This window comes from Coffea arabica, chromosome 11e (assembly GCF_036785885.1).
Source record: "Coffea arabica cultivar ET-39 chromosome 11e, Coffea Arabica ET-39 HiFi, whole genome shotgun sequence".
Taxonomy (NCBI): Eukaryota; Viridiplantae; Streptophyta; class Magnoliopsida; order Gentianales; family Rubiaceae; genus Coffea; species Coffea arabica.
The window spans coordinates 33391876-33404860 of record NC_092331.1 but is presented as its reverse complement, the minus strand read 5'-3'; the positions used below and the strand labels follow the sequence as shown (position 1 = coordinate 33404860).

General features: G+C 42.5%; 24 non-coding genes across 24 annotated transcripts; all 24 read right to left on the bottom strand.

The window, feature by feature from the left end:
* Nucleotides 1-378: 378 nt before the first annotated feature.
* Nucleotides 379-497, bottom strand: LOC140023269 (5S ribosomal RNA). The gene has a single exon (XR_011827239.1). It is a non-coding gene; the product is annotated as a 5S ribosomal RNA (ribosomal RNA).
* A 418-nt stretch (nucleotides 498-915) lies between these two features.
* Nucleotides 916-1034, bottom strand: LOC140031889 (5S ribosomal RNA). Its single transcript, XR_011835814.1, has one exon. It is a non-coding gene; the product is annotated as a 5S ribosomal RNA (ribosomal RNA).
* A 417-nt stretch (nucleotides 1035-1451) lies between these two features.
* LOC140032384 (5S ribosomal RNA) lies at nucleotides 1452-1570 on the bottom strand. The gene has a single exon (XR_011836310.1). It is a non-coding gene; the product is annotated as a 5S ribosomal RNA (ribosomal RNA).
* A 414-nt stretch (nucleotides 1571-1984) lies between these two features.
* LOC140032137 (5S ribosomal RNA) lies at nucleotides 1985-2103 on the bottom strand. Its single transcript, XR_011836062.1, has one exon. It is a non-coding gene; the product is annotated as a 5S ribosomal RNA (ribosomal RNA).
* A 416-nt stretch (nucleotides 2104-2519) lies between these two features.
* On the bottom strand, nucleotides 2520-2638 carry LOC140024540 (5S ribosomal RNA). Its single transcript, XR_011828514.1, has one exon. It is a non-coding gene; the product is annotated as a 5S ribosomal RNA (ribosomal RNA).
* Nucleotides 2639-3055: 417 nt separating this feature from the next.
* On the bottom strand, nucleotides 3056-3174 carry LOC140021958 (5S ribosomal RNA). The gene has a single exon (XR_011825940.1). It is a non-coding gene; the product is annotated as a 5S ribosomal RNA (ribosomal RNA).
* A 417-nt stretch (nucleotides 3175-3591) lies between these two features.
* On the bottom strand, nucleotides 3592-3710 carry LOC140032621 (5S ribosomal RNA). The gene has a single exon (XR_011836546.1). It is a non-coding gene; the product is annotated as a 5S ribosomal RNA (ribosomal RNA).
* Nucleotides 3711-4126: 416 nt separating this feature from the next.
* LOC140022537 (5S ribosomal RNA) lies at nucleotides 4127-4245 on the bottom strand. Its single transcript, XR_011826519.1, has one exon. It is a non-coding gene; the product is annotated as a 5S ribosomal RNA (ribosomal RNA).
* A 417-nt stretch (nucleotides 4246-4662) lies between these two features.
* Nucleotides 4663-4781, bottom strand: LOC140032598 (5S ribosomal RNA). Its single transcript, XR_011836524.1, has one exon. It is a non-coding gene; the product is annotated as a 5S ribosomal RNA (ribosomal RNA).
* Nucleotides 4782-5198: 417 nt separating this feature from the next.
* Nucleotides 5199-5317, bottom strand: LOC140022536 (5S ribosomal RNA). Its single transcript, XR_011826518.1, has one exon. It is a non-coding gene; the product is annotated as a 5S ribosomal RNA (ribosomal RNA).
* A 416-nt stretch (nucleotides 5318-5733) lies between these two features.
* On the bottom strand, nucleotides 5734-5852 carry LOC140032463 (5S ribosomal RNA). The gene has a single exon (XR_011836389.1). It is a non-coding gene; the product is annotated as a 5S ribosomal RNA (ribosomal RNA).
* Nucleotides 5853-6269: 417 nt separating this feature from the next.
* On the bottom strand, nucleotides 6270-6388 carry LOC140032383 (5S ribosomal RNA). The gene has a single exon (XR_011836309.1). It is a non-coding gene; the product is annotated as a 5S ribosomal RNA (ribosomal RNA).
* Nucleotides 6389-6802: 414 nt separating this feature from the next.
* LOC140032136 (5S ribosomal RNA) lies at nucleotides 6803-6921 on the bottom strand. Its single transcript, XR_011836061.1, has one exon. It is a non-coding gene; the product is annotated as a 5S ribosomal RNA (ribosomal RNA).
* A 416-nt stretch (nucleotides 6922-7337) lies between these two features.
* LOC140032620 (5S ribosomal RNA) lies at nucleotides 7338-7456 on the bottom strand. The gene has a single exon (XR_011836545.1). It is a non-coding gene; the product is annotated as a 5S ribosomal RNA (ribosomal RNA).
* Nucleotides 7457-7872: 416 nt separating this feature from the next.
* LOC140022535 (5S ribosomal RNA) lies at nucleotides 7873-7991 on the bottom strand. Its single transcript, XR_011826517.1, has one exon. It is a non-coding gene; the product is annotated as a 5S ribosomal RNA (ribosomal RNA).
* Nucleotides 7992-8407: 416 nt separating this feature from the next.
* LOC140032597 (5S ribosomal RNA) lies at nucleotides 8408-8526 on the bottom strand. The gene has a single exon (XR_011836523.1). It is a non-coding gene; the product is annotated as a 5S ribosomal RNA (ribosomal RNA).
* Nucleotides 8527-8943: 417 nt separating this feature from the next.
* LOC140024453 (5S ribosomal RNA) lies at nucleotides 8944-9062 on the bottom strand. The gene has a single exon (XR_011828427.1). It is a non-coding gene; the product is annotated as a 5S ribosomal RNA (ribosomal RNA).
* Nucleotides 9063-9479: 417 nt separating this feature from the next.
* Nucleotides 9480-9598, bottom strand: LOC140022534 (5S ribosomal RNA). Its single transcript, XR_011826516.1, has one exon. It is a non-coding gene; the product is annotated as a 5S ribosomal RNA (ribosomal RNA).
* A 416-nt stretch (nucleotides 9599-10014) lies between these two features.
* Nucleotides 10015-10133, bottom strand: LOC140031655 (5S ribosomal RNA). Its single transcript, XR_011835578.1, has one exon. It is a non-coding gene; the product is annotated as a 5S ribosomal RNA (ribosomal RNA).
* A 416-nt stretch (nucleotides 10134-10549) lies between these two features.
* Nucleotides 10550-10668, bottom strand: LOC140032462 (5S ribosomal RNA). Its single transcript, XR_011836388.1, has one exon. It is a non-coding gene; the product is annotated as a 5S ribosomal RNA (ribosomal RNA).
* Nucleotides 10669-11086: 418 nt separating this feature from the next.
* LOC140022533 (5S ribosomal RNA) lies at nucleotides 11087-11205 on the bottom strand. Its single transcript, XR_011826515.1, has one exon. It is a non-coding gene; the product is annotated as a 5S ribosomal RNA (ribosomal RNA).
* Nucleotides 11206-11621: 416 nt separating this feature from the next.
* Nucleotides 11622-11740, bottom strand: LOC140023904 (5S ribosomal RNA). Its single transcript, XR_011827870.1, has one exon. It is a non-coding gene; the product is annotated as a 5S ribosomal RNA (ribosomal RNA).
* Nucleotides 11741-12156: 416 nt separating this feature from the next.
* LOC140024142 (5S ribosomal RNA) lies at nucleotides 12157-12275 on the bottom strand. Its single transcript, XR_011828114.1, has one exon. It is a non-coding gene; the product is annotated as a 5S ribosomal RNA (ribosomal RNA).
* A 410-nt stretch (nucleotides 12276-12685) lies between these two features.
* LOC140024789 (5S ribosomal RNA) lies at nucleotides 12686-12804 on the bottom strand. The gene has a single exon (XR_011828765.1). It is a non-coding gene; the product is annotated as a 5S ribosomal RNA (ribosomal RNA).
* Between the last annotated feature and the right edge of the window lie 181 nt (nucleotides 12805-12985).

Here is a 12985-nt window from a genome sequence, read left to right as displayed (position 1 = left end):
TCCTGCGAAGCAGTGTGGCTTTTCTAGACCGAAATTCATTTTAAGCGTCAATTCAAGCATTTTCCTATTATCCTTTTATTTATTTGCTTTCATAATTTTTTTTGTTATTGATTTGTCCCCTGTTTTTTTCCATCATCCCGCAACTCTACATTATCATGAAATCAATCCTTCACGCTTGCGCTGATACATTTGCGCCGACAAATTTGAGCGACGATCCGGGCTTTGATCGAGCCGTACCGTTCCTGATTTGTCTCGCGCCTTCAGATCCTCCTTCACGCTTCGACAAGAAGCAAAATATTAAGCAATCGTTCCGACGGAGCTAAATTACTACAGGATAAAGAACGAATAGAAAATTTGAATTTCGAAACAAAAAAGAGAGGGGTGCAACAAGAGGAATTCCCAGGGGGTCACCCATCCTAGCACTACTCTCGCCCAAGCATGCTTAACTTCGGAGTTCTGATGGGATCCGATGCATTAGTGCTGGTATGATCGCACCCGCCATGTTCCTTTCGCTTTATTCTTTTAAACTACCCCGTCCTGCGAAACAGTGTGGCTTTTCTAGACCGAAATTCATTTTAAGCGTCAATTCAAGCATTTTCCTATTATCCTTTTATTTATTTGCTTTCATATTTTTTTTTTTGTTATTGATTTGCCCCCTGTTTTTTTCCATCATCCCGCAACTCTAAATTATCATGAAATCAATCCTTCACGCTTGCGCTGATACATTTGCGCCGATAAATTTGAGCGACGATCCGGTCTTTGATCGAGCCGTACCGTTCCTGATTTGTCTCGCGCCTTCAGATCCGCCTTCATGCTTCGAGAAGAAGCAAAATATAAAGCAATCTTTCCGAAGGACATAAATTACTACAGGATAAAGAACGAATAGAAAATTTGAATTTCGAAACAAAAAAGGGAGGGGTGCAACAAGAGGAATTCCCAGGGGGTCACCCATCCTAGTACTACTCTCGCCCAAGCATGCTTAACTTCGGAGTTCTGATGGGATCCGGTGCATTAGTGCTGGTATGATCGCACCCGCCATGTTCCTTTCGCTTTATTCTTTTAAACTACCCCGTCCTGCGAAGCAGTGTGGCTTTTCTAGACCGAAATTCATTTTAAGCGTCAATTCAAGCATTTTCCTATTATCCTTTTATTTATTTGCTTTAATATTTTTTTTTTGTTATTGATTTGCCCCCTGTTTTTTTCCATCATCCAGCAACTCTAAATTATCATGAAATCAATCCTTCACGCTTGCGGTGATACATTTGCGCCGACAAATTTGAGCGACGATCCGGGCTTTGATCGAGCCGTACCGTTCCTGATTTGTCTCGCGCCTTCAGATCCTCCTTCACCCTTCGACAAGAAGCAAAATATTAAGCAATCGTTCCGACGGAGGTAAATTACTACAGGATAAAGAACGAATAGGAAATTTGGATTTCGAAACAAAAAAGAGAGGGGTGCAACCCGAGGACTTCCCAGGGGGTCACCAATCCAAGTACTACTCTCGCCCAAGCATGCTTAACTTCGGAGTTCTGATGGGATCCGGTGCATTAGTGCTGGTATGATCGCACCCGCCATGTTCCTTTCGCTTTATTCTTTTAAACTACCCCGTCCGGCGAAGCAGTGTGGCTTTTCTAGACCGAAATTCATTTTAAGCGTCAATTCAAGCATTTTCCTATTATCCTTTTATTTATTTGCTTTCATATTTTTTTTTTGTTATTGATTTGCCCCCTGTTTTTTTCCATCATCCCGCAACTCTAAATTATCATGAAATCAATCCTTCACGCTTGCGCTGATACATTTGCGCCGATAAATTTGAGCGACGATTCGGGCTTTGATCGAGCCGTACCGTTCCTGATTTGTCTCGCTTCAGATCCGCCTTCATGCTTCGAGAAGAAGCAAAATATAAAGCAATCGTTCCGAAGGACCTAAATTACTACAGGATAAAGAACGAATAGAAAATTTGAATTTCGAAACAAAAAAGAGAGGGGTGCAACAAGAGGACTTCCCAGGGGGTCACCCATCCTAGTACTACTCTCGCCCAAGCATGTTTAACTTCGGAGTTCTGATGGGATCCGGTGCATTAGTGCTGGTATGATCGCACCCGCCATGTTCCTTTCGCTTTATTCTTTTAAACTACCCCGTCCTGCGAAGCAGTGTGGCTTTTCTAGACCGAAATTCATTTTAAGCGTCAATTCAAGCATTTTCCTATTATCCTTTTATTTATTTGCTTTCATATTTTTTTTTGTTATTGATTTGCCCCCTATTTTTTTCCATCATCCCGCAACTCTAAATTATCATGAAATCAATCCTTCACGCTTGCGCTGATACATTTGCGCCGACAAATTTGAGCGACGATCCGGGCTTTGATCGAGCCGTACCGTTCCTGATTTGTCTCGCGCCTTCAGATCCTCCTTCACGCTTCGACAAGAAGCAAAATATTAAGCAATCGTTCCGACGGAGCTAAATTACTACAGGATAAAGAACGAATAGGAAATTTGGATTTCGAAACAAAAAAGAGAGGGGTGCAACACGAGGACTTCCCAGGGGGTCACCAATCCAAGTACTACTCTCGCCCAAACACGCTTAATTTCGATGTTCTGATGGGATCCGGTGCATTAGTGCTGGTATGATCGCACCCGTCATATTCCTTTCGCTTTATTCTTTTAAACTACCCCGTCCTGCGAAGCAGTGTGGCTTTTCTAGACCGAAATTCATTTTAAGCGTCAATTCAAGCATTTTCCTATTATCCTTTTATTTATTTGCTTTCATATTTTTTTTTTGTTATTGATTTGCCCCCTGTTTTTTTCCATCATCCCGCAACTCTAAATTATCATGAAATCAATCCTTCACGCTTGCGCTGATACAGTTGCGCCGACAAATTTGAGCGACGATCCGGGCTTTGATCGAGCCGTACCGTTCCTGATTTGTCTCGCGCCTTCAGATCCGCCTTCATGCTTCGAGAAAAAGCAAAATATGAAGCAATCATTCCGAAGGACCTAAATTACTACAGGATAAAGAACGAATAGAAAATTTGAATTTCGAAACAAAAAAGAGAGGGGTACAACAAGAGGAATTCCCAGGGGGTCACCCTTCCTAGTACTACTCTCGCCCAAGCATGCTTAACTTCGGAGTTCTGATGGGATCCGGTGCATTAGTGCTGGTATGGTCACACCCGCCATGTTCCTTTCGCTTTATTCTTTTAAACTACCCCGTCCTGCGAAGCAGTGTGGCTTTTCTAGACCGAAATTCATTTTAAGCGTCAATTCAAGCATTTTCCTATTATCCTTTTATTTATTTGCTTTCATATTTTTTTTTTGTTATTCATTTGCCCCCTGTTTTTTTCCATCATCCCGCAACTCTAAATTATCATGAAATCAATCCTTCACGCTTGCGCTGATACATTTGCGCCGACAAATTTGAGCGACGATCCGGGCTTTGATCGAGCCGTACCGTTCCTGATTTGTCTCGCGCCTTCAGATCCTCCTTCACGCTTCGACAAGAAGCAAAATATTAAACAATCGTTCCGACGGAGCTAAATTACTACAGGATAAAGAACGAATAGGAAATTTGGATTTCGAAACAAAAAAAAGAGGGGTGCAACAAGAGGAATTCCCAGGGGGTCACCCATCCTAGTACTACTCTCGCCCAAGCATGCTTAACTTCGGAGTTCTGATAGGATCCGGTGCATTAGTGCTGGTATGATCACACCCGCCATGTTCCTTTCGCTTTATTCTTTTAAACCATCCCGTCCTGCGAAGCAGTGTGGCTTTTCTAGACCGAAATTCATTTTAAGCGTCAATTCAAGCATTTTTCTCTTACCCTTTTGTTTATTTGCTTTCATATTTTTTTTTGTTATTGATTTGCCCCCTGTTTTTTTCCATCATCCCGCAACTCTAAATTATCATGAAATCAATCCTTCACGCTTGCGCTGATACATTTGCGCCGACAAATTTGAGCGACGATCCGGGCTTTGATCGAACCGTACCGTTCCTGATTTGTCTCGCGCCTTCAGATCCTCCTTCACACTTCGACAAGAAGCAAAATATTAAGCAATCGTTCCGACGGAGCTAAATTACTACTGGATAAAGAACGAATAGGAAATTTGGATTTCGAAACAAAAAAGAGAGGGGTGCAACACGAGGACTTCCCAGGGGGTCACCAATCCAAGTACTACTCTCGCCCAAACACGCTTAATTTCGAAGTTCTGATGGGATCCGGTGCATTAGTGCTGGTATGATCGCACCCGCCATATTCCTTTCGCTTTATTCTTTTAAACTACCCCGTCCTGCGAAGCAGTGTGGCTTTTCTAGACCGAAATTCATTTTAAGCGTCAATTCAAGCATTTTCCTATTATCCTTTTATTTATTTGCTTTCATATTTTTTTTTTGTTATTGATTTGCCCCCTGTTTTTTTCCATCATCCCGCAACTCTAAATTATCATGAAATCAATCCTTCACGCTTGCGCTGATACATTTGCGCCGACAAATTTGAGCGACGATCCGGGCTTTGATCGAGCCGTACCGTTCCTGATTTGTCTCGCGCCTTCAGATCCTCCTTCACGCTTCGACAAGAAGCAAAATATTAAGCAATCGTTCCGACAGAGCTAAATTACTACAGGATAAAGAACGAATAGAAAATTTGAATTTCGAAACAAAAAAGAGAGGGGTGCAACAAGAGGAATTCCCAGGGGGTCACCCTTCCTAGTACTACTCTCGCCCAAGCATGCTTAACTTCGGAGTTCTGATGGGATCCGGTGCATTAGTGCTGGTATGATCACACCCGCCATGTTCCTTTCGCTTTATTCTTTTAAACTACCCCGTCCTGCGAAGCAGTGTGGCTTTTCTAGACCGAAATTCATTTTAAGCGTCAATTCAAGCATTTTCCTATTATCCTTTTATTTATTTGCTTTCATATTTTTTTTTTGTTATTGATTTGCCCCCTGTTTTTTTCCATCATCCCGCAACTCTAAATTATCATGAAATCAATCCTTCACGCTTGCGGTGATACATTTGCGCCGACAAATTTGAGCGACGATCCGGGCTTTGATCGAGCCGTACCGTTCCTGATTTGTCTCGCGCCTTCAGATCCTCCTTCACCCTTCGACAAGAAGCAAAATATTAAGCAATCGTTCCGACGGAGCTCAATTACTACAGGATAAAGAACGAATAGGAAATTTGGATTTCGAAACAAAAAAGAGAGGGGTGCAACACGAGGACTTCCCAGGGGGTCACCAATCCAAGTACTACTCTCGCCCAAACACGCTTAATTTCGAAGTTCTGATGGGATCCGGTGCATTAGTGCTGGTATGATCGCACCCGCCATATTCCTTTCGCTTTATTCTTTTAAACTACCCCGTCCTGCGAAGCAGTGTGGCTTTTCTAGACCGAAATTCATTTTAAGCGTCAATTCAAGCATTTTCCTATTATCCTTTTATTTATTTGCTTTCATAATTTTTTTTGTTATTGATTTGTCCCCTGTTTTTTTCCATCATCCCGCAACTCTACATTATCATGAAATCAATCCTTCACGCTTGCGCTGATACATTTGCGCCGACAAATTTGAGCGACGATCCGGGCTTTGATCGAGCCGTACCGTTCCTGATTTGTCTCGCGCCTTCAGATCCTCCTTCACGCTTCGACAAGAAGCAAAATATTAAGCAATCGTTCCGACGGAGCTAAATTACTACAGGATAAAGAACGAATAGAAAATTTGAATTTCGAAACAAAAAAGAGAGGGGTGCAACAAGAGGAATTCCCAGGGGGTCACCCATCCTAGCACTACTCTCGCCCAAGCATGCTTAACTTCGGAGTTCTGATGGGATCCGGTGCATTAGTGCTGGTATGATCGCACCCGCCATGTTCCTTTCGCTTTATTCTTTTAAACTACCCCGTCCTGAGAAGCAGTGTGGCTTTTCTAGACCGAAATTCATTTTAAGCGTCAATTCAAGCATTTTCCTATTATCCTTTTATTTATTTGCTTTCATATTTTTTTTTTGTTATTGATTTGCCCCCTGTTTTTTTCCATCATCCAGCAACTCTAAATTATCATGAAATCAATCCTTCACGCTTGCGGTGATACATTTGCGCCGACAAATTTGAGCGACGATCCGGGCTTTGATCGAGCCGTACCGTTCCTGATTTGTCTCGCGCCTTCAGATCCTCCTTCACCCTTCGACAAGAAGCAAAATATTAAGCAATCGTTCCGACGGAGCTAAATTACTACAGGATAAAGAACGAATAGGAAATTTGGATTTCGAAACAAAAAAGAGAGGGGTGCAACCCGAGGACTTCCCAGGGGGTCACCAATCCAAGTACTACTCTCGCCCAAGCATGCTTAACTTCGGAGTTCTGATGGGATCCGGTGCATTAGTGCTGGTATGATCGCACCCGCCATGTTCCTTTCGCTTTATTCTTTTAAACTACCCCGTCCGGCGAAGCAGTGTGGCTTTTCTAGACCGAAATTCATTTTAAGCGTCAATTCAAGCATTTTCCTATTATCCTTTTATTTATTTGCTTTCATATTTTTTTTTTGTTATTGATTTGCCCCCTGTTTTTTTCCATCATCCCGCAACTCTAAATTATCATGAAATCAATCCTTCACGCTTGCGCTGATACATTTGCGCCGATAAATTTGAGCGACGATTCGGGCTTTGATCGAGCCGTACCGTTCCTGATTTGTCTCGCTTCAGATCCGCCTTCATGCTTCGAGAAGAAGCAAAATATAAAGCAATCGTTCCGAAGGACCTAAATTACTACAGGATAAAGAACGAATAGAAAATTTGAATTTCGAAACAAAAAAGAGAGGGGTGCAACAAGAGGACTTCCCAGGGGGTCACCCATCCTAGTACTACTCTCGCCCAAGCATGTTTAACTTCGGAGTTCTGATGGGATCCGGTGCATTAGTGCTGGTATGATCGCACCCGCCATGTTCCTTTCGCTTTATTCTTTTAAACTACCCCGTCCTGCGAAGCAGTGTGGCTTTTCTAGACCGAAATTCATTTTAAGCGTCAATTCAAGCATTTTCCTATTATCCTTTTATTTATTTGCTTTCATATTTTTTTTTGTTATTGATTTGCCCCCTATTTTTTTCCATCATCCCGCAACTCTAAATTATCATGAAATCAATCCTTCACGCTTGCGCTGATACATTTGCGCCGACAAATTTGAGCGACGATCCGGGCTTTGATCGAGCCGTACCGTTCCTGATTTGTCTCGCGCCTTCAGATCCTCCTTCACGCTTCGACAAGAAGCAAAATATTAAACAATCGTTCCGACGGAGCTAAATTACTACAGGATAAAGAACGAATAGGAAATTTGGATTTCGAAACAAAAAAAAGAGGGGTGCAACAAGAGGAATTCCCAGGGGGTCACCCATCCTAGTACTACTCTCGCCCAAGCATGCTTAACTTCGGAGTTCTGATAGGATCCGGTGCATTAGTGCTGGTATGATCACACCCGCCATGTTCCTTTCGCTTTATTCTTTTAAACCATCCCGTCCTGCGAAGCAGTGTGGCTTTTCTAGACCGAAATTCATTTTAAGCGTCAATTCAAGCATTTTTCTCTTACCCTTTTGTTTATTTGCTTTCATATTTTTTTTTGTTATTGATTTGCCCCCTGTTTTTTTCCATCATCCCGCAACTCTAAATTATCATGAAATCAATCCTTCACGCTTGCGCTGATACATTTGCGCCGACAAATTTGAGCGACGATCCGGGCTTTGATCGAACCGTACCGTTCCTGATTTGTCTCGCGCCTTCAGATCCTCCTTCACACTTCGACAAGAAGCAAAATATTAAGCAATCGTTCCGACGGAGCTAAATTACTACTGGATAAAGAACGAATAGGAAATTTGGATTTCGAAACAAAAAAGAGAGGGGTGCAACACGAGGACTTCCCAGGGGGTCACCAATCCAAGTACTACTCTCGCCCAAACACGCTTAATTTCGAAGTTCTGATGGGATCCGGTGCATTAGTGCTGGTATGATCGCACCCGCCATATTCCTTTCGCTTTATTCTTTTAAACTACCCCGTCCTGCGAAGCAGTGTGGCTTTTCTAGACCGAAATTCATTTTAAGCGTCAATTCAAGCATTTTCCTATTATCCTTTTATTTATTTGCTTTCATATTTTTTTTTGTTATTGATTTGCCCCCTGTTTTTTTCCATCATCCCGCAACTCTAAATTATCATGAAATCAATCCTTCACGCTTGCGCTGATACATTTGCGCCGACAAATTTGAGCGACGATCCGGGCTTTGATCGAGCCGTACCGTTCCTGATTTGTCTCGCGCCTTCAGATCCTCCTTCACGCTTCGACAAGAAGCAAAATATTAAGCAATCGTTCCGACAGAGCTAAATTACTACAGGATAAAGAACGAATAGAAAATTTGAATTTCGAAACAAAAAAGAGAGGGGTGCAACAAGAGGAATTCCCAGGGGGTCACCCTTCCTAGTACTACTCTCGCCCAAGCATGCTTAACTTCGGAGTTCTGATGGGATCCGGTGCATTAGTGCTGGTATGATCACACCCGCCATGTTCCTTTCGCTTTATTCTTTTAAACTACCCCGTCCTGCGAAGCAGTGTGGCTTTTCTAGACCGAAATTCATTTTAAGCGTCAATTCAAGCATTTTCCTATTATCCTTTTATTTATTTGCTTTCATATTTTTTTTTTGTTATTGATTTGCCCCCTGTTTTTTTCCATCATCCCGCAACTCTAAATTATCATGAAATCAATCCTTCACGCTTGCGCTGATACATTTGCGCCGACAAATTTGAGCGACGATCCGGGCTTTGATCGAGCCGTACCGTTCCTGATTTGTCTCGCGCCTTCAGATCCTCCTTCACGCTTCGACAAGAAGCAAAATATTAAGCAATCGTTCCGACGGAGCTAAATTACTACTGGATAAAGAACGAATAGGAAATTTGGATTTCGAAACAAAAAAGAGAGGGGTGCAACACGAGGACTTCCCAGGGGGTCACCAATCCAAGTACTACTCTCGCCCAAACACGCTTAATTTCGAAGTTCTGATGGGATCCGGTGCATTAGTGCTGGTATGATCTCACCCGCCATATTCCTTTCGCTTTATTCTTTTAAACTTCCCCGTCCTGCGAAGCAGTGTGGCTTTTCTAGACCGAAATTCATTTTAAGCGTCAATTCAAGCATTTTCCTATTATCCTTTTATTTATTTGCTTTCATATTTTTTTTTTGTTATTGATTTGCCCCCTGTTTTTTTCCATCATCCCGCAACTCTAAATTATCATGAAATCAATCCTTCACGCTTGCGGTGATACATTTGCGCCGACAAATTTGAGCGACGATCCGGGCTTTGATCGAGCCGTACCGTTCCTGATTTGTCTCGCGCCTTCAGATCCTCCTTCACCCTTCGACAAGAAGCAAAATATTAAGCAATCGTTCCGACGGAGCTCAATTACTACAGGATAAAGAACGAATAGGAAATTTGGATTTCGAAACAAAAAAGAGAGGGGTGCAACACGAGGACTTCCCAGGGGGTCACCAATCCAAGTACTACTCTCGCCCAAACACGCTTAATTTCGAAGTTCTGATGGGATCCGGTGCATTAGTGCTGGTATGATCGCACCCGCCATATTCCTTTCGCTTTATTCTTTTAAACTACCCCGTCCTGCGAAGCAGTGTGGCTTTTCTAGACCGAAATTCATTTTAAGCGTCAATTCAAGCATTTTCCTATTATCCTTTTATTTATTTGCTTTCATAATTTTTTTTGTTATTGATTTGCCCCCTGTTTTTTTCCATCATCCCGCAACTCTACATTATCATGAAATCAATCCTTCACGCTTGCGCTGATACATTTGCGCCGACAAATTTGATCGACGATCCGGGATTTGATCGAGCCGTACCGTTCCTGATTTGTCTCGCGCCTTCAGATCCTCCTTCACGCTTCGACAAGAAGCAAAATATTAAGCAATCGTTCCGACGGAGCTAAATTACTACAGGATAAAGAACGAATAGAAAATTTGAATTTCGAAACAAAAAAGAGAGGGGTGCAACACGAGGACTTCCCAGGGGGTCACCCATCCTAGCACTACTCTCGCCCAAGCATGCTTAACTTCGGAGTTCTGATGGGATCCGGTGCATTAGTGCTGGTATGATCGCACCCGCCATATTTCTTTCGCTTTATTCTTTTAAACTACCCCGTCCTGCGAAGCAGTGTGGCTTTTCTAGACCGAAATTCATTTTAAGCGTCAATTCAAGCATTTTCCTATTATCCTTTTATTTATTTGCTTTCATATTTTTTTTTGTTATTGATTTGCCCCCTGTTTTTTTCCATCATCCCGCAACTCTACATTATCATGAAATCAATCCTTCACGCTTGCACTGATACATTTGCGCCGACAAATTTGAGCGACGATCCGGGCTTTGATCGAGCCGTACCGTTCCTGATTTGTCTCGCGCCTTCAGATCTTCCTTCACGCTTCGACAAGAAGCAAAATATTAAGCAATCGTTCCGACGGAGCTAAATTACTACAGGATAAAGAACGAATAGAAAATTTGAATTTCGAAACAAAAAAGAGAGGGGTGCAACAAGAGGAATTCCCAGGGGGTCACCCATCCTAGCACTACTCTCGCCCAAGCATGCTTAACTTCGGAGTTCTGATGGGATCCGGTGCATTAGTGCTGGTATGATCGCACCCGCCATGTTCCTTTCGCTTTATTCTTTTAAACTACCCCGTCCTGCGAAACAGTTTGGCTTTTCTAGACCGAAATTCATTTTAAGCGTCAATTCAAGCATTTTCCTATTATCCTTTTATTTATTTGCTTTCATATTTTTTTTTTTGTTATTCATTTGCCCCCTGTTTTTTTCCATCATCCCGCAACTCTAAATTATCATGAAATCAATCCTTCACGCTTGCGCTGATACATTTGCGCCGATAAATTTGAGCGACGATCCGGGCTTTGATCGAGCCGTACCGTTCCTGATTTGTCTCGCGCCTTCAGATCCTCCTTCACGCTTCGACAAGAAGCAAAATATTAAGCAATCGTTCCGACGGAGCTAAATTACTACAGGATAAAGAACGAATAGGAAATTTGGATTTCGAAACAAAAAAGAGAGGGGTGCAACACGAGGACTTCCCAGGGGGTCACCAATCCAAGTACTACTCTCGCCCAAACACGCTTAATTTCGAAGTTCTGATGGGATCCGGTGCATTAGTGCTGGTATGATCGCACCCGCCATATTCCTTTCGCTTTATTCTTTTAAACTACCCCGTCCTGCGAAGCAGTGTGGCTTTTCTAGACCGAAATTCATTTTAAGCGTCAATTCAAGCATTTTCCTATTATCCTTTTATTTATTTGCTTTCATAATTTTTTTTGTTATTGATTTGCCCCCTGTTTTTTTCCATCATCCCGCAACTCTACATTATCATGAAATCAATCCTTCACGCTTGCGCTGATACATTTGCGCCGACAAATTTGATCGACGATCCGGGCTTTGATCGAGCCGTACCGTTCCTGATTTGTCTCGCGCCTTCAGATCCTCCTTCACCCTTCGACAAGAAGCAAAATATTAAGCAATCGTTCCGACGGAGCTAAATTACTACAGGATAAAGAACGAATAGGAAATTTGGATTTCGAAACAAAAAAGAGAGGGGTGCAACACGAGGACTTCCCAGGGGGTCACCAATCCAAGTACTACTCTCGCCCAAACACGCTTAATTTCGAAGTTCTGATGGGATCCGGTGCATTAGTGCTAGTATGATCGCACCCGCCATATTCCTTTCGCTTTATTCTTTTAAACTACCCCGTCCTGCGAAGCAGTGTGGCTTTTCTAGACCGAAATTCATTTTAAGCGTCAATTCAAGCATTTTCCTATTATCCTTTTATTTATTTGCTTTCATAATTTTTTTTGTTATTGATTTGTCCCCTGTTTTTTTCCATCATCCCGCAACTCTACATTATCATGAAATCAATCCTTCACGCTTGCGCTGATACATTTGCGCCGACAAATTTGAGCGACGATCCGGGCTTTGATCGAGCCGTACCGTTCCTGATTTGTCTCGCGCCTTCAGATCCTCCTTCACGCTTCGACAAGAAGCAAAATATTAAGCAATCGTTTCGACGGAGCTAAATTACTACAGGATAAAGAACGAATAGGAAATTTGGATTTCGAAACAAAAAAGAGAGGGGTGCAACAAGAGGAATTCCCAGGGGGTCACCCATCCTAATACTGCTCACGCCCAAACACGCTTAACTTCGGAGTTCTGATGGGATACGGTGCATTAGTGCTGGTATGATCGCACCCACAACGTTCCTTTCGCTTTATTCTTTTAAACTACCCCGTCCAGCGAAGCAATGTGGCTTTTCTAGATCGGAATTCATTTTAAGCGTCAATTGAAGCATTTTCCTCTTATCCATTTATTTTTTTACTTTATATTTTTTTGTTATTGATTTGCACCCTGTTTTTTTTCATCATCCCGCAACTCTAAATTATCATGAAATCAATCCTTCACGCTTGCGGTGATACATTTGCGCCGACAAATTTGAGCGACGATCCGGGCTTTGATCGAGCCGTACCGTTCCTGATTTGTCTCGCGCCTTCAGATCCTCCTTCACCCTTCGACAAGAAGCAAAATATTAAGCAATCGTTCCGACGGAGCTAAATTACTACAGGATAAAGAACGAAGAAATTTGGATTTCGAAACAAAAAAGAGAGGGGTGCAACACGAGGACTTCCCAGGGGGTCACCAATCCAAGTACTACTCTCCCCCAAACACGCTTAATTTCGAAGTTCTGATGGGATCCGGTGCATTAGTGCTGGTATGATCGCACCCGCCATATTCCTTTCGCTTTATTCTTTTAAACTACCCCGTCCTGCGAAGCAGTGTGGCTTTTCTAGACCGAAATTCATTTTAAGCGTCAATTCAAGCATTTTCCTATTATCCTTTTATTTATTTGCTTTCATAATTTTTTTTATATTGATTTGCCCCCTGTTTTTTTCCATCATCCCGCAAC